At 43.1% G+C, this 15,322-nt stretch overlaps 1 long non-coding RNA gene across 1 annotated transcript in view; it reads left to right on the top strand.

Annotated features, from left to right (window-relative positions):
• The window catches only part of LOC140396198 (uncharacterized), a 36,141-nt gene extending 22,003 nt beyond the window's left edge, over positions 1 to 14,138 (top strand). The window contains exons 2-3 of the long non-coding RNA XR_011936479.1: positions 7,707 to 7,853; positions 13,430 to 14,138. This is a non-coding gene — a long non-coding RNA (uncharacterized lncRNA). The remainder of the gene's footprint in view (positions 1 to 7,706; positions 7,854 to 13,429) is intronic.
• The last annotated feature ends 1,184 nt before the right edge of the window (positions 14,139 to 15,322 follow it).

Genomic DNA, 15,322 nt, shown 5'->3' with positions numbered 1-15,322 from the left:
TCATATGAACTGTATTTCTACATTCAATTTCAACCCCTGTTGGTCACATTTATAATGGAAACTGGGCAATTACAATGTGGTAAGTTCAGATAGTTAGTTTCTATTTTAAGGAATTTGACAAATGTGTGAAGAAGAGAATACAACCTAAATATTTTCAATATGCTACAGAGAGACAAGCACCCGTGTTATTTTGGAAACTATTGTATTGTTTACACTTTCCTCCAAGCTTTAATGATTTACACACCACAAGGTGTAATTCAAATTTAACATTGAATGGATTCACAATTTTGCTTCATCGAGGGAGGGATGGAGGAAAAGAAATATAATGAGAGAGGAGCGGAAGAAAAGTTTATTAACTCCGGACATCTTAGAGCAGCCTTCAAACAAACAAATTAAATACATGTGAAGTGTGGACACTGTTGTAAAAAAGATTTGTTCTGTACACAAGATACCCACCAGGATCCAGCCATGAGTGTAGCTATAGGAATATATGCCCAATGTTATGGGTCCGGACCAGAACCCTGATTTTGGTTAAGATCCTGGATTAGATCCCAACTATTTGCATTTGGTAAAACTGTGAGGAAATGTCACTGCACCACAGGAGTGATGGCAATGACCAGTAGACAGCTTTTATGTTACAACAAACTTTAATTTAAACACAGAATTAAGCACATTAGCAAAGCTTTTACAGTTAACAGTTACAACATCTTAACTTGCTCCCTAAAACCTGCCTCTACGTTCCAGTTAAGCAAACCCATATATTTCAAATACAACTTATCTATACAGTTAACAACCAGGTTTCACTTGCTTATCCTTGCAGAGTCCTTGAAGAGAGGACCAAGCTGAAAACCTTTTGCCCAGCATAGAGCCATGGAAGCAACTCCTTTTGTACAGAAAGACCTGGCCCCTCCCATTAGCTACACCAGCTGCACTCAAAGCACACAACATTCTTTTGTCTCTCGTTACAAGATGTTCCCTAATGTGTTTAACCAGGCTCAAATTGTTACAACGTCACATTAGCCCTGTATCTGCAAACTGGTAAAATTGCTTTTTATATCTATTAGCAAAACACTACCCCTGCAAAATCACTGATTACCTCATTTTTAATCATAGCTCTAGCAGACATATTGTTGGTGTGCATTCTAACCTAGGTGTTAATAATATTACTGCAAATATACAAGCTATAAAGTTAATATAACAAAGCTTAATTAATCAACAACTGTAATCTTGGTTTTGATAGTTCCAATTCTATAATGTATCTATCAAGTTTGCCTAGTTAAAACAACAAAACATTTTGAAAAGCAGCCATCAGTTGTAAAATGCTTTCAGGCATCTGAGGTTATGATCAGGGCCTGGTTTTATCAGTCAGTGGTGAGGCAATGGCATCGCAGTTGACCGTGAAAAACATTTCCTACAAATCCTAGCGATGTGGTTTTCCCCAATGGGAATTTAAATCTGGTGTCACATGTTTTGGCAGGCAGTAGCAGTGATTTCAATCATTTTGAAGTAATCACACACAACAAACCGGGAGGGTTAAGAACATTTAATACCCTTCACTTTTCATTTAAACTTTCAGACAGAAATAAATGATGATTGGATTATGGTAGAAGCTAAATCAAAGTTTTAAAAAATATTTCTTTATTCTCCTCCTTTTTCGCATTTTCTCCCCAATTTACACCCACCAATAATAAACAATAATCAGTAACAAATATGTCAATCCCCATATCAATAACAACGATCCCATCCTCCCACCAAACCCAAAACATTCACCCACATGTTCACATAAACAACTGAAAAAAGGAATCAGGAATCCCCCATAGCCCCCATTAACACCCATCGCCCCACCTCCCCCCCCCCCCAGCCCTCCCACCCACCCACCCCCAACTAATGTTCAATGTTATCCAGTTCTTGAAAGTGCATAATGAATAATGCCCATGAATTGTAGAACCCCTCTGTCCTTCCCCTCAGTTTAAACTTAACCTTCTCAAGAGTCAAGAATTCCAACAGATCCCCCCGCCACGCCAGGGCACAGGGTGGAGAGGCTGCTCTCCAATCCACCTTCAGGCGACCAACGAGACGAAGACTACAACATCTGCCTCCGCACCAGTTTTCAACCCTGGCTGGTCCGACACCCCGAATATGGCCTCCCGAGGGCCCGGGTCCAGTTTCACGTGCACCACTTTAGAAATTATCCTAAAAACCTCCTTCCAGTAATCCTCTAGCTTGGGACAGGACCAAAACATATGAACGTGGTGAGCACCCCCCCCCCCCCCCCCCGGCAACGCTCACACACATCTTCTACTCCTTCAAAGAATCGACTCATCCTCGCCCTCGTGAGGTGTGCTCTGTATACCACCTTCAGCTGTATCAGTCCCAACCTTGCCCACGAGGTGGAGGCATTCACTCTCCGGAGCACCTCACACCAGAATCCGTCCTCCATGTCCTCTCCCAACTCTTCCTCCCACTTGAGCTAAATCAAAGTTCAACAAACTTAAGAAAAAAAAATGTAATGTGGATTTTGTGAGGAATTTCACTGATATAGAATCCACTACACAAAATCAGCTTTTGGTGAAGGGTATTCGGCAGTAATTATGAAGTTGACAAGCTATTCAAACCAGGTTACCCATCATTCTACAAGGTGTAACTTTTTTCCAACAAGACTAACAGCGTAAGGGTAGGGGTTACTGCCAATTTAATCGATTGATATTAATTGATGCCTCAGGGTGCCTGAACAGGGCACTCTCTGGTGAGGCTGAGAATCACTGGTAACAACGAATGGATTTTTACATTATTCTGCATGTGTGCAGACTCCAGCAGTTTCTCTCCTCTGCAGTGGAGTTTCCACTGACAGTTTTGCTGTCTTTACACCGATGTGTTCTATAAATGCAAGTTCTTTCTTCATCATGACAGTCTAAAGGCTGGAACTGGAAATCAACAATATGGTTGGAGCCAACTGAACACAGAAAGAAAAGTTCCATATGAAGAAAACTTGCTTCTCACTGGAAAGACTTAAATTAAAGCAAAATACTGTAGAAGCTCGAGATCAGAGATTAAAAATAAAAAATGCTGGATAGACTCAGCAGGTCTGGCAGGATCTGTGGAGAGAGGGACAGGACTACCGTTGAGTGTGTATGACCCTTCTATAGAACAGTTCTGTAGAAGGGTCATATGGACTCAAAATGTTAATTATGTTTCTCTCTCCACAGAACCTGCCAGACTGCCGATCCAGCATTTTCTGTTTTAATTTTACATTATCTTATATAAGCTGGAAAGTCTTTGTGGTAATATAGGGCCTTTCATTTCTTCAGGACACCAAGCTTTTCACAACCATTAAATTACTTTTGACCTGTAGCTACTTTTTTACAAGCAAATGTGCCAGCCAGTTTGGCACACAATGCCCGACAAACTTTAAATGATGTCAATGGCTGAGGGGAGAGAAAGTCATCCAAGGCATCAAAGGAACTCACTGCTCTTCAAAAAACATTGGGCGGGATTCTCCTTTGCCCGACACCAATATTATAATCGGCCATTGGGCGGAGAATCCACTCTGACACCCAAATTGGGGCCAGCGCCAGTTTGACGCCAGTCAGCCATGGCTCTGCCCCCTTGGAAGTGGCATAATTGCGTCGCGCGTCGTTGCAACGGCATTGCCGCATCATCGGCAGGCCCTCCCGCGATTCTCCGCCCCCGATGAGCCGAGTTCCCGACCGCGCTTCACCAGAATGCTGGTCTCAATTAGGTGCTTAGATCGTCCAGGGCAAGAGTGCACCAACAAAGCCAAACTAATACTTAACTAATTAAATAAGCTGTTTTATTTAATAATCAAAACCATTACTTTAAAAATGTAAAAAGGCATGTTTTAAAAAATGTCCAGTGTATTAGGTAAGGTAAAGTCGCCACAGTCCCAGATGACAGTACGGTAGCAGTGGTTAGCCAAGTCTGCACGTTCTCCCCGTGTATGCGTGGGTTTCCTCCGGGTGTTCCGGTTTCCTCCCACAGTCCAAAGATGTGCAGGTTAAGTGGATTGGCCATGCTAAATTGCCCTTAATGTCCAAAAAGGTTAGGTGGGGTTAGTGGGTTACGGGCATAAATTGAAAGTGTGGGCTGAAATGGGATGCTCTTTCCGAGGGCCGGTGCAGACTCGATGGGCCGAATGGTCTCCTTCTGCAGTGCAAATTCTATGATTAATAAATTTTATGACCATTGGCTGGACTCCCCTCAAAGGGTGGTGGTTTAACCTGAGGATCACCCCATCTCAGGCGAGGGGAAGGTTGAGAAAGCAGGGCCTTCATGAATAAACTCAGCCAGGTATGGAATTGAACCCATGCTGCTGGCATCACGAACCAGCTGTCTAGCCAAGTGGGCGAAACCAGCAGGTTAGTGAATTGGGCAGTAAACACATTCGGCATGGGTGGCACGATAGCAATAGGCAGCACGGTAGCACAGTGGTTAGCACTGTTTCTTCCCAGCTCCAGGGTCCCAGGTTCAATTCTCAGCTTGGGTCACTGTCTGTTTGGAGACTGCACGTTCTCCCCGTGTCTGCATGGGTTTCCTCCGGGTGCTCCGGTTTCCTCCCATAAGTTCCGAAAGACATGCTGTTAGATGAATTGGACATACTGAATTCTCTCTGAGTGTACCCGGACAGATGCCGGAATGTGGCGACTCGGGGCTTTTCGCAGTAACTTCATTGCAGTGTTGATGTTAGCCTACTTGTGACAATAAAGATTATTATTATTCCCATAAAAGCTGTTAGATGACATGGCACAATTTCAAAGAGGGAAGATGAGAATTTTTTTAAAAACTGAATAAGTTCCTGTGGTCTGGCACTTCCTGAAAAGATGGTAGGGAACAATTTACGAGTAATTTGAAAAGAGAATTGGATATATACTTTGCAAAGATACATTTTCAGCGCTATGATGAAAGCGCAGTGAAGTAGGACTAATTGAATACCTTCTTCAAAGAGCTGATACAAGTGTGATGGACTGAATGGACTCCTTTCTCGGAACGTAGGGCTTATGAGCCAGTGTAAGCTTTTGAGCCTGCTGCAACATTCAATTAGATCATGGCTGATTTGATTATGTCGCAACTCCACTCTGTCATCTCCTCCCCCCCCCCCGAACCCCCAACACCCCCCCTCCCAACGCCCCCCCCCCCCCCCGACTCCCCACTAAACCCTTGACTCCTTTGTCTATCAATAACCTGTCTCCCTCTGTCTTTAATAAATTCAATGACGCAGCCTCCACTGATTTCTGGGAAAGAGAATTCCACAGGCCACGACCCTCAGTCTAAAATGTCTGATTTACATCTTAAATGGTAGCCCTGTTAATCTTAAACTGTGTCCCCTGGCTCTAGTCTCCCCTACAAGAGGAAACACCCTCCCAGTATCCACTCCATCAAATCCCCTCAGGATCTTATATATTTCAATCACCTCTCATTCTTCGAAACTCCACTGGGTATAGGCCCAGCTTGTCCAATCCTTTCTTCAGAAGATAAGCCCCTCGTCCCAGAAATGCCTTGAGTGAACCTTCTCTGAACAGCTAACATAACTTTATTTTTATTTCAAATAAGGAGACCAAAGCTGTACTCGGTATTCCAGATGTGGTCTCAACAAGGCCCTGTGCAGTTGCAACAAACCTTTCCTAATTTTATATTGCATGTTGCCTGAAATAAAGAGATCTGAGATGCATATCAAGAGTAACAGATCATAAATAATAGTGAGTTTTTATAATCTTTATTAGTGCCACAAGTAGGCTGACATTAACAGTGCTAACCACTGTGCTACCTTGCCCCTCCTGATGTAATTGCAGCTCTGTGAGGGGGTATCTCCCTGTAGAACACTGCATACTGGGTGCTAATTTATCTGGCAAAATTCATGGTTGACTACTTTCAGCTGCAACCCTAATATTATTATACGTTATATATGGAACTATCAGTTTTTAACCCACAGCTTCAACACCACAGATTGCTTTGCTTTCTCAAATAAAAATTGCAATCTGGTCCTTTATTATTAATGCCATCCTATTAGAGATTTGCTCAGTAAGAACATGTTTGCTTGATTAAGAGAGTAAAGGATTATAAAATGGTTGTCATGGAGCCAGACAATGTTAAAACTCAAAATATGTTGAATGATTTAATTCTTGATGTGCACTGACAAGGCTTAATGGGTTTGGACAGTCACTAACTGAAAGCATGGAACATCAAGCACATAATTCAGTTAGAAATTGCTTATTGTAAGGAGCTGATCCAATTGATGTGTAGTTTCAATTCCAGTTTCCAAGTTCTTAAGTTGTTGCCGAGGAGGAAATCTGGAACAGTTGGCAATCTACATAATGAAGATGGCCCCAAAACCACTATTACTACATCAAAATTACGTATTTGTGATGATTTCCTCAAATTAGTCTGCTAGAGTCAATAAAATATTCAGAAATATTTTCATTCAAATATACTGATTATTTACCTCTTGAAGTAAGATCTCGTCTGAAAGTCCACAGAACTCAGTGAAAGCTGAAACTGAACCCAAAGCTTCAGTAATGCTTGAAACTAAACAAACTCCCAACTTTGGTTGCTCGCTGTTTGTGACTCCCTGGGTGTGACATGTTAAACATATGCTGTGGTCACTTTAGTGATGTTTTTTTTAATTAAGTGGCAATTTAGCGTGGCCAATCCACCTACCCTGCACGTCTTTGGGTTGTGGGTGTGAGACCCACGCAGACACGGGGAGAATGTGCAAACTCCACACGGACAGTGACCCAGGACCGGGATCGAATCCAGGCCCTTAGCGCTGTGAGGCACTGCGCCATTGTGTTGCCCCCCTCCTTTAGCAATGTATTACAATGCTTTCTGCTGTCTTTTTAATGGTGAAATGGTTAATAAGACAGAGAAGCAAATATAAACTTACGCCATCTCATAAACCAGGGCAGGTTACCGAAAGCTTTGTCAAAGCAGGTTTTAAGGATTAGTTAAAAGGAGGAGCGATAGATAGGTGAGACAGAGAGGCGGAAAGGTTTAGAGAGGGAATCAAGGCCCCGGGCAGCTGCAGGCACAACTGGCAATGATGGAGCGATGGGAGTCAGGGTTGTGCAAGATTATTCTGCAAAGAACTATTCAAACAGCTAAAGTACATGGATCTTCAAATATACTCTGGACAGTCCAACTCCAATCAGAAGTCCTACATTTATCGAAAGGGACTATAGCTTAAAGGAGAGTGCTGAATGTGATTATGTTACCGGCATACTGCATGCATGACAAAGGTCCAGCTCACAGCATGGGCCTCCTTAAAGAAGTTACAAACAATAATCACAATAAACATGGCACCAAAGGGGTCTGCATGCAGAAGTGCTAACAATCTGTTACCTTACAAATCAACAAAAGGGAAATAACTTTAATTAATGTTTAAAGAGCATTTAAAATGCAGTAAGCTTCGCTGAATTCAGTCTTGTTTAAAAAAAAAAGAAATCAAACTATTGTCAAGTTTTAGAATGATCACCACAGTGCAGTCAGAGTCAGTCTCGGACTGAAGAAGTTGTTATACGTTTTAGTGACACTTGGAACAGGCAGAGTACTCAAGGGGCTGTGATGGTGGATTCACCCAAGGTAGGCTGGTGAAGCTGCTTGGGGAGGAGAAACTGGTCATAACTTCCTTGGAGTGGCAATGAGTGCCGGATTGCCACTCCATGCCCATTTACTTATGTCAATTTTCTTTGTAGCGTCTCATCCAAACTTCCGGCTCAGATCAGAAGCGATCCAAGCAGCTCGTCCCCAGGGCCCAGTATCAAAGTCCAGACCAGGAGAGTGGAAGTGAAGGACAAGCCCCCCCCCTTTTTTTTTTAATGGCACCAGCTGCTATAGACCAGGTAAGGTAAAGGTCCATCGAAATCTGAAGGTCCTTGAAAGGCTAGGGTAGGTGGATAGGATTTAGCGGGCGGGGGAGATTGGAGGTTCAGGGGAGGGAGAAATTGAAGGTCCAGGAAAGGGGGTGTGGTGAAGATTGGACCTTGGGAAGGTACATAGAACACAGAACATACAGTGCAGAAGGAGGACATTCGGCCCATTGAGTCCGCACCGACCCATTTAAGCCCTCACTTCCACCCTACCCCATAATCCAATAACCCCTCCTAACCTTTTTGGACAGCAAGGGCGATTTAGCATGGCCAATCCACCTAACCTGCCCGTCTTTGGAGTGTGGGAGGAAACCGGAGCACCCGGAGGAAACCCACGCAGACACGAGGAGAATGTGCAGACTCCGCACAGACAGTGACCCAGCAGGGGATCGAACCTGGGACCCTGGCGCTGTGAAGCCACAGTGCTAGCCACGTGTGCTACCCGTGCTGCCCAAATGAAAATCGCTTATTGTCACAAGTAGGCTTCAAATGAAGTTACTGTGAAAAGCCCCTAGTCGCCACATTCCGGTGCCTGTTCGGGGAGGCTGATACGGGAATTGAACCGTGCTGCTAGCCTGCCTTGGTCTGCTTTCAAAGCCAGCGATTTAGCCCTGTACTAAACCAGCCCCAGTTAAGTGGGAGTGGGACTTTGGGGAGGGGAGGGGCTGTCTAGGGAGTTTGGGTAAGACCGACAGCAGCAGGTTGGATGTCTGGTTGGGTATTCAAGGGAAGGGGTTCAGATAGGTCCCTGGGGGTGTTAGGCCTTGGGCAGGTGTGAAAGCCAGACCCATGGAAGGCGAGGAGTCCCATATGGGTGGGGGAATTTCATTGCAGGTTGGTTGAGGGCAGGCACAGGGAAGTTCTCTGGCGAAACCCTGTCAGAAGCATCTGAAGTTTGTGATTTAAATGTCATTTTCGGGTGCCTCCCACTGCACAGCAATTGCCAGAGGAAATTTGCGCTTCAGGGTAATTGCCATGCAAATCCTTATCTGTGAAGTTCTGGGGCGGGGATTCCCTAATGTATCTTTGGGGTACTCATCAATCCTACACTGGGGAGCTGTGTTGCCAACAAACTGACAAGGTCAGCCAGCAGCTGCCCAGTCTCCTACACTAGGTTACCATGTCACACTTAGCATTACAAATATTCACAATGTAAAATCCAATTTTCAGTGGCCTGCCAATCAAAGCTTTCCATGTTGTCTGCCGTCGTAAAGATCAGAATTAGTGAAGCTGGATGTTCACTGTGGAAACCTTGACCCATGTGTTTGATATATCTATTCATGTGTTTGGGGTAAACAAATCATCTCCATATTTTTTAATGAGGCGATTATTTGGAGGATTCTTTTTTTTTTTTAATTTAGAGTACCCAATTGATTTTTTCCAATTAAGGGGCAGTTTAGCATGTTCAATCCACCTAGCTTGCACATCTTTTGGGTTGTGGGGGCGAAACCCACGCAAACACGGGGATAATGTGCAAACTCCACACAGACAGTGACCCAGAGCCGGGATCGAACCTGGGACCTCGGCGCCGTGAGGCAGCAGGACTAACCCACTGCGCCACCGTGCTGCCTATTTGGAGGATTCTTGGATACTTGAAAGGAAGAAAATTGCAGGGCTATGGGTGAAAAGGGCAGGACAGTGTAACTAATTGGTTAGCCAAATAACCTCCTATTCGTGTGTGTGTGTGTGTGTGTGTGTGTATATAATAATCTTTATTGTCACAAGTAGAAGTACATTAACACTGCAATGAAGTTACTGTGAAAAGCTCCTAGTCGCCACATTCCAGCGCCTGTTCAGGTACACAGGAAGAATTCCTCCCACAGTCCAAAGATGTGCAGGTTAGATGGATTGGCCATGATAAATTGCCCTTAGTGTCCAAAAAAAGGTTAGGTCGGGTTACTGGGTTACGGGGATAAGGTGGAGGCAAGGACATAAGTAGGGTGCTCTTTCCTAGAGCCGGTGCAGACTCGATGGGCCGAATGGCCTCCTTCTGCATTGTAAATTCTATGAAAATACCTAACAGTATGAGACTTGTGGGAGGAAAGCGGAGCACTGGAGGAAACCCACGTAAACATGGGAAGAACATGCAGACTCCACACAGACAGTGATCCAAGCCGGAATCAATCCTGGGACCCTGGAGCTGTGAAGCAACAGTGCTAACCTATATCGTAAATGATAATGACTTCTCTCCTAGTTGATTACAATGTGCCGTTCAGAGTAAAACATACAAGGCTACAAATGTACCTGCAGCGCTCCAATCTACAAGTAATGACGACAGTTCCCCCTCCCCGCAGCTCCCCCTCCCCACACAATGGAACTCCTCCCTCTGAACTTCTTCCCAATAGATTACAAGTAAAGTAGTATTATTGTAGATATTCATTCCAGTCTGACTCCAATACGCTTGCAACCTTACGAGTGTGAACTGATTATCTGTATCAATCTGGTGCTATAAATTTTAGGGCATTGCACAGTGGGCGTTTGTGATCCACACTTAAGTTTTTTAATGTTTTCTTCCCTGCTAAATAATACACTGGGATTAGATAACAGTATATCTTCTGCTCAATCTGTTCTCCATGACAACTACACTATCAAGCAATGTGGAAGAGGAAACCGGAATGAAGTAATCTTTTTTTTAATCATATCCAGACATCTACTGTCACATAATATGACTCCAAATTAATAATAAAACTGAGACTCCATATTAGAGATTCCATTTAATCCTCAGATAAGCTTCAAACGAAGGACAAAATGAAATGAAAAAGCACATGTTGGGGAGATGAATTAGTCTGGGCGCTATGTGAGGAACAATTATAAACATCTTTTTAAATCATTAACGATACAATTGGAAAAAATGACCCAGTTCCTCACCCACCCAGGCTTTCTACAAATAATGACCAGAGCTCTCCAAATTTTACAGATAATGACCACAGCTCTCTCTCCCCCTCTGTGCATGATGACCACAGCTCTCTCCCCCACCCCTCCTCTACAAATGATCACAGTTAAGGCAGCATGGTGGCGCAGTGGTTAGCACAACTGCTTCACAGCGCTGAGGACCCGGGTTCGATCCCAGCCCCTCTGCAAATGTTCACAGCTCTTGCCCTCTGTATGTAAGGACCATGACTTTATCTGCACTGCATTTATTTTTATCGTTCTCCCCTTATCACTTTAAGGAAAAACCATTGCTCTCCCCACCCTGCAAGTAACAATCTTTCCTATCAATAACTAAGGACTAATCACTTCTATTTCCTCCCCCCCCCCACCCCCACACACACACATAGTAATAGACGTGGCCCTTCTCACCACAGCTCTTCCCCCGCAACTACCACAATTAATGTCCAGAACTGCCACAAGCCCCGGCCCCATACAAATAACAAACATGATTCTCTGCCCCCCCCCCCGTCTCCTCCACACTCTGTTAATTTTGTGCGATTCGGAAATGACAAGCGTAGGGAACAACCAGTAAGATCATTGGGTACAACAATATGCTTTTCAAATGCTTCTGTGAACATCAGTGGGCTGCTGCAAGGAACACTGCCCAAAGCTCTCAAATAATTTCTGGCATTGTTTAAAAGCAGTCCTGGAAATGTAAGAGACACAACCTCCTGTATAGTTAGATGGTAGAGTGTTAAACACCACTATTTAAAAAAACAGTTCAGGATGAATTTGAAAGAATCTCTTATGATCGCAAGGGGTTGACAGAAATGTCCATTTCCAAAAAGTTCCTTGGCATTGATGCCCATTAGTAACATATGCAAGCAGAGGGTCGTCAGTATTTATTTTAAGAGCTGGCCATCCAGCAGTGCTTTCTTCTCACAACAGAGAGCATCTACTCACATATTTCAACAAGTAATACAGACAAGGGACAAGTTCAACATATGCAATAGATGCACAAGCAGCAATTCACTCTAATGTATTTTAGTTGGCTATTCTTTGCTCATGAAAAAATAAAATTTCTAAACAGCCTAGTTCAGTGCTAACACTATCACCTCCGAGTCTGGAAGTTATAGGTTCAAGCCCCAGACAAGAGGCTTGAACAAATATTCCAGACTGACCCTTAAACATAGCACTGAAGGAGTGCGAGTGATGTCCTTTGGATGAAATGTTCAACCTAGTTCCTGTGTGCATGCTGAGGTGGATAAAGATTAAGTATGAGAAGGTGCAAGTTGTGCTTCAGTTGCTAACATACTCGTCTTGGAGTCAGTGGTTTTGAGACTCACTCCAGGATTTGAGCACAAACTCAAGGCTAACATTCCACCATTGCACTGTCAGAGGTGCCTCCTTGTGAATGAGATGTTAAACCACCTAAAAGATCCAATGCCACTATTTTGAAGAAAAGCAGGGAAATTATCCCCAATTCTGATGAAAGACAATTAACCTGAAACATCAATCCTGGTTTCTCTCTCCAGGATATGCTGCCTGACTTGCTGAATAATTTCCAGCATTCGGTTTTTATTTCAAAATTCTAGCACGTGCAGTATCTTGCTTTTTGTACACGCAAAACAAAATCTGGTCATTATCACATTTCTGCACAAAAGACGGCTGTTGTGTCGCTCACATAACAGTGACTTCATTTGCTGTGAAACACTGTGGGATATCCCATGTTTGCAAAATGCAAAGCACAAGCCTTCATTTCTTCTTTCAAAGAGAAGCAATAGTTTTCTCAGCATCTTGACTAACATCCTTCTACCAATACCCAATGCATATGATCTGGTTAATTATCTCATTGCTCTTTGTAGACCTTACTGCATGCAAATTAGCTGCCACAATCCCATCACAGTGTCTCCACTTTTTTTTAAAGTTCTTCAGTATCTGAAATGCACATTGGGACATCATGAGTTGATGAAATGCACCATTTAAATGGAAGTTTTGTTTCAATAGTTTTAAACCACATTAAGTAAGAACTACTTTACTCCAATACTCATTAAGGGCGCTGAGTTTTATGAGCTTTTTCCCTAAATTCACTTTTGGGAGATGGTGTGCTGGCTAGGCCAGCATTTATTGCCCATCCCTAATTGCCCTTGCTACAAAGGCAAAGGTTGAAGCTGAGTGTTATACTGGGAGAGTTGAGTCAAAGATAGATGCAAAGACGTTCCTGCTCTTTTTTGATAATATTCTTTTTTTAAAATAAATATAGAGTACCCAATTACTTTTTTTCCAAATAAGGGGCAATCCACCTGCACATCTTTGGGTTGAGAGTGTGAAACCCATGCAGTCACAGGGAGGATGTGCAAACTCCACATGGACAGTGATCCGGGGCTGGCATTGAACCCAGGTCCTCAGCACTGTAGGCGGCAGTGCTAACCACTGCCCCACCGTGCCACCCTTAATTTTGGTAATATTCTAACAAAGATGTTGCGATGACAAAAAAACACCAAGGTCTATCTGTAATATGTTCTAACATCTTGGTAATCACATGATACAATCACAATGAATTTTGAATGAACCACTCTATTTATTAGACCCATATAGACTGAGACATTCCAGACTCCTCCCTTCTCTCTCCACAGATGCTGTCAGACCTGCTGAGATTGTCCGTTATTTTGTTTCAGATTCCAGCATCCGCAGTTATTTGCTTTTATCTATGATGTGAGGAACGCTCGGTGGTAAAAAGCTTGGGGAACCTTGATCCAACACCACATGGTCTTCCCAGGCAGGTTACACTTACCACATTACTTATACACGGTATCCCAAGATGTCTATGTCGCGTCTATAAATCGAAAGATTTCTGATGGTTCGTTTTCCAGTTGAAAACTAACTTGGGAGATCATCGTTATATTAATATCCGCAGTTGTGTGCCAGGAGAACTAAGAAAGTGCTGCTATTCCTCCCCATTTCCACTAGAGGATGCTATCCGGATCGCTCCTCCAGACACTGAGAATGCCAACGCCCTACAAAAGTTTAGATGGAAATATTTCGGAAATAAATCATAAAAGGTGATTTAAAACTTCGACCACCAAACATAATTTTGGCGAGTTATACACTTGATTAAAATTAAAAAGCTCCCTCTCAAAAGGTAAATCAGTGAACATGCTTATCCTTTATATTAATAAAACGAAGGTGTCCTTTTATTTTTCAAAGGTTGAGTTAACACTTCAGTTGGTTTCTGTGAGTGTGACGTCCAAGGTTGACTTGTGACATTCCAAAAGGCTATAGTTCAAACGGGACGAAGGAGAATAAGCGATAATTGCCAAGTCGTTTTGGGACTTATCTGTTATCAAAGACAGTCTTTTTTCACAAATAAAAAAACATTTAATTCCATCCGCGCCCCGACATGCAACTTCCTTGCGTTTCATTTTCATTTGTTTCAGAGTTTCCACTGACCCCAGGCGCTGCTGGGTAAACCTGACAGTGTAACAACACCTTTTGAAAGAGGAGATGTTACATCCCGTCAGTACGGCCAGAGAGCACATCGAAACAAGATAGATATTAACGTGAGATTATGGGGGGACTCCAGCACGCTTCAAAAGCCAAAGTAACAAATGCACATTTGTTTTAAATAATATCCCCTAAGAAACACTCGAAAGATAATGAGACAGGGTGAGAAGGTGATTCCTTTGCAATTAACTGTGAATAAAATATTATGTTTTGACAATTTAGATTACAACAAATAAAATGCATTACGTCTGCACAAATTGAGGATTTCGGCATGTCCTAATTGCCAGAGTCCCACTCACTGCACAGATCGAGCTCAGTTTGTAAATTGAGTCATAATTCGGTACATTACATTTCGCCTGGACTCAGTCACCCAGCATTTCAATAGATTGTCTTTTTGTTTTTAAAAAGCACACACTGAATCTTGTTTGAAATATATTGCTGATTTCTTGGCTAGAATATGACATTTGGCGAGGTAAATTGATCTTTTAAAAAAAAATCCTCAGCATCTAATCGTTTCTTACATTGTTTCCAAGTAAGAAGTTTTAAGTTGAAAACTTCTTACTGTGCTCACCCCAGTCCAACGCCGGCATCTCCACATCATTGTTTCCAAGGACCATCGTCTCGTACACATTGAGCATAGTGCTGGTTTGATTTATTACACACACTTAACAATTCCTCAATTGGGCCGGAATAGTGATGGGAATAGTGGGACGATTGAGAATTCTCGCTTATTATTATTGTTCTTCCCTTTTCCCGTGCAAGTTCGTCACAGGGAAAGTTTAGGTAGGAAGATGTTTTAAATCATTTCACCGCCCGAGTAAGATGAAACCACAGCGGCTATTTCTCCATTTGTAAAAGTCTGTGCAACATTTCCAAGACAGAGGGTGATGTTTCTTTTCTGCATCTTTCAAAGTGATACCTTGCCCCAGACGCGCCAGAGAGGAGTTGGCTTCATTTTAATGTTTCTCTCCCTCTCTGGGTAGTGAATGATAAGCAGGCAAGGATCTGGTGTGGAGTTCGATTAACACGGGGGTGGGAGAGTCTGTCTCAATGGCCGTCTTCGCCCA

This window comes from Scyliorhinus torazame, chromosome 19 (genome assembly GCF_047496885.1).
Source record: "Scyliorhinus torazame isolate Kashiwa2021f chromosome 19, sScyTor2.1, whole genome shotgun sequence".
NCBI lineage: Eukaryota > Metazoa > Chordata > Chondrichthyes > Carcharhiniformes > Scyliorhinidae > Scyliorhinus > Scyliorhinus torazame.
This window is presented reverse-complemented; position numbering and strand designations above follow the sequence as displayed.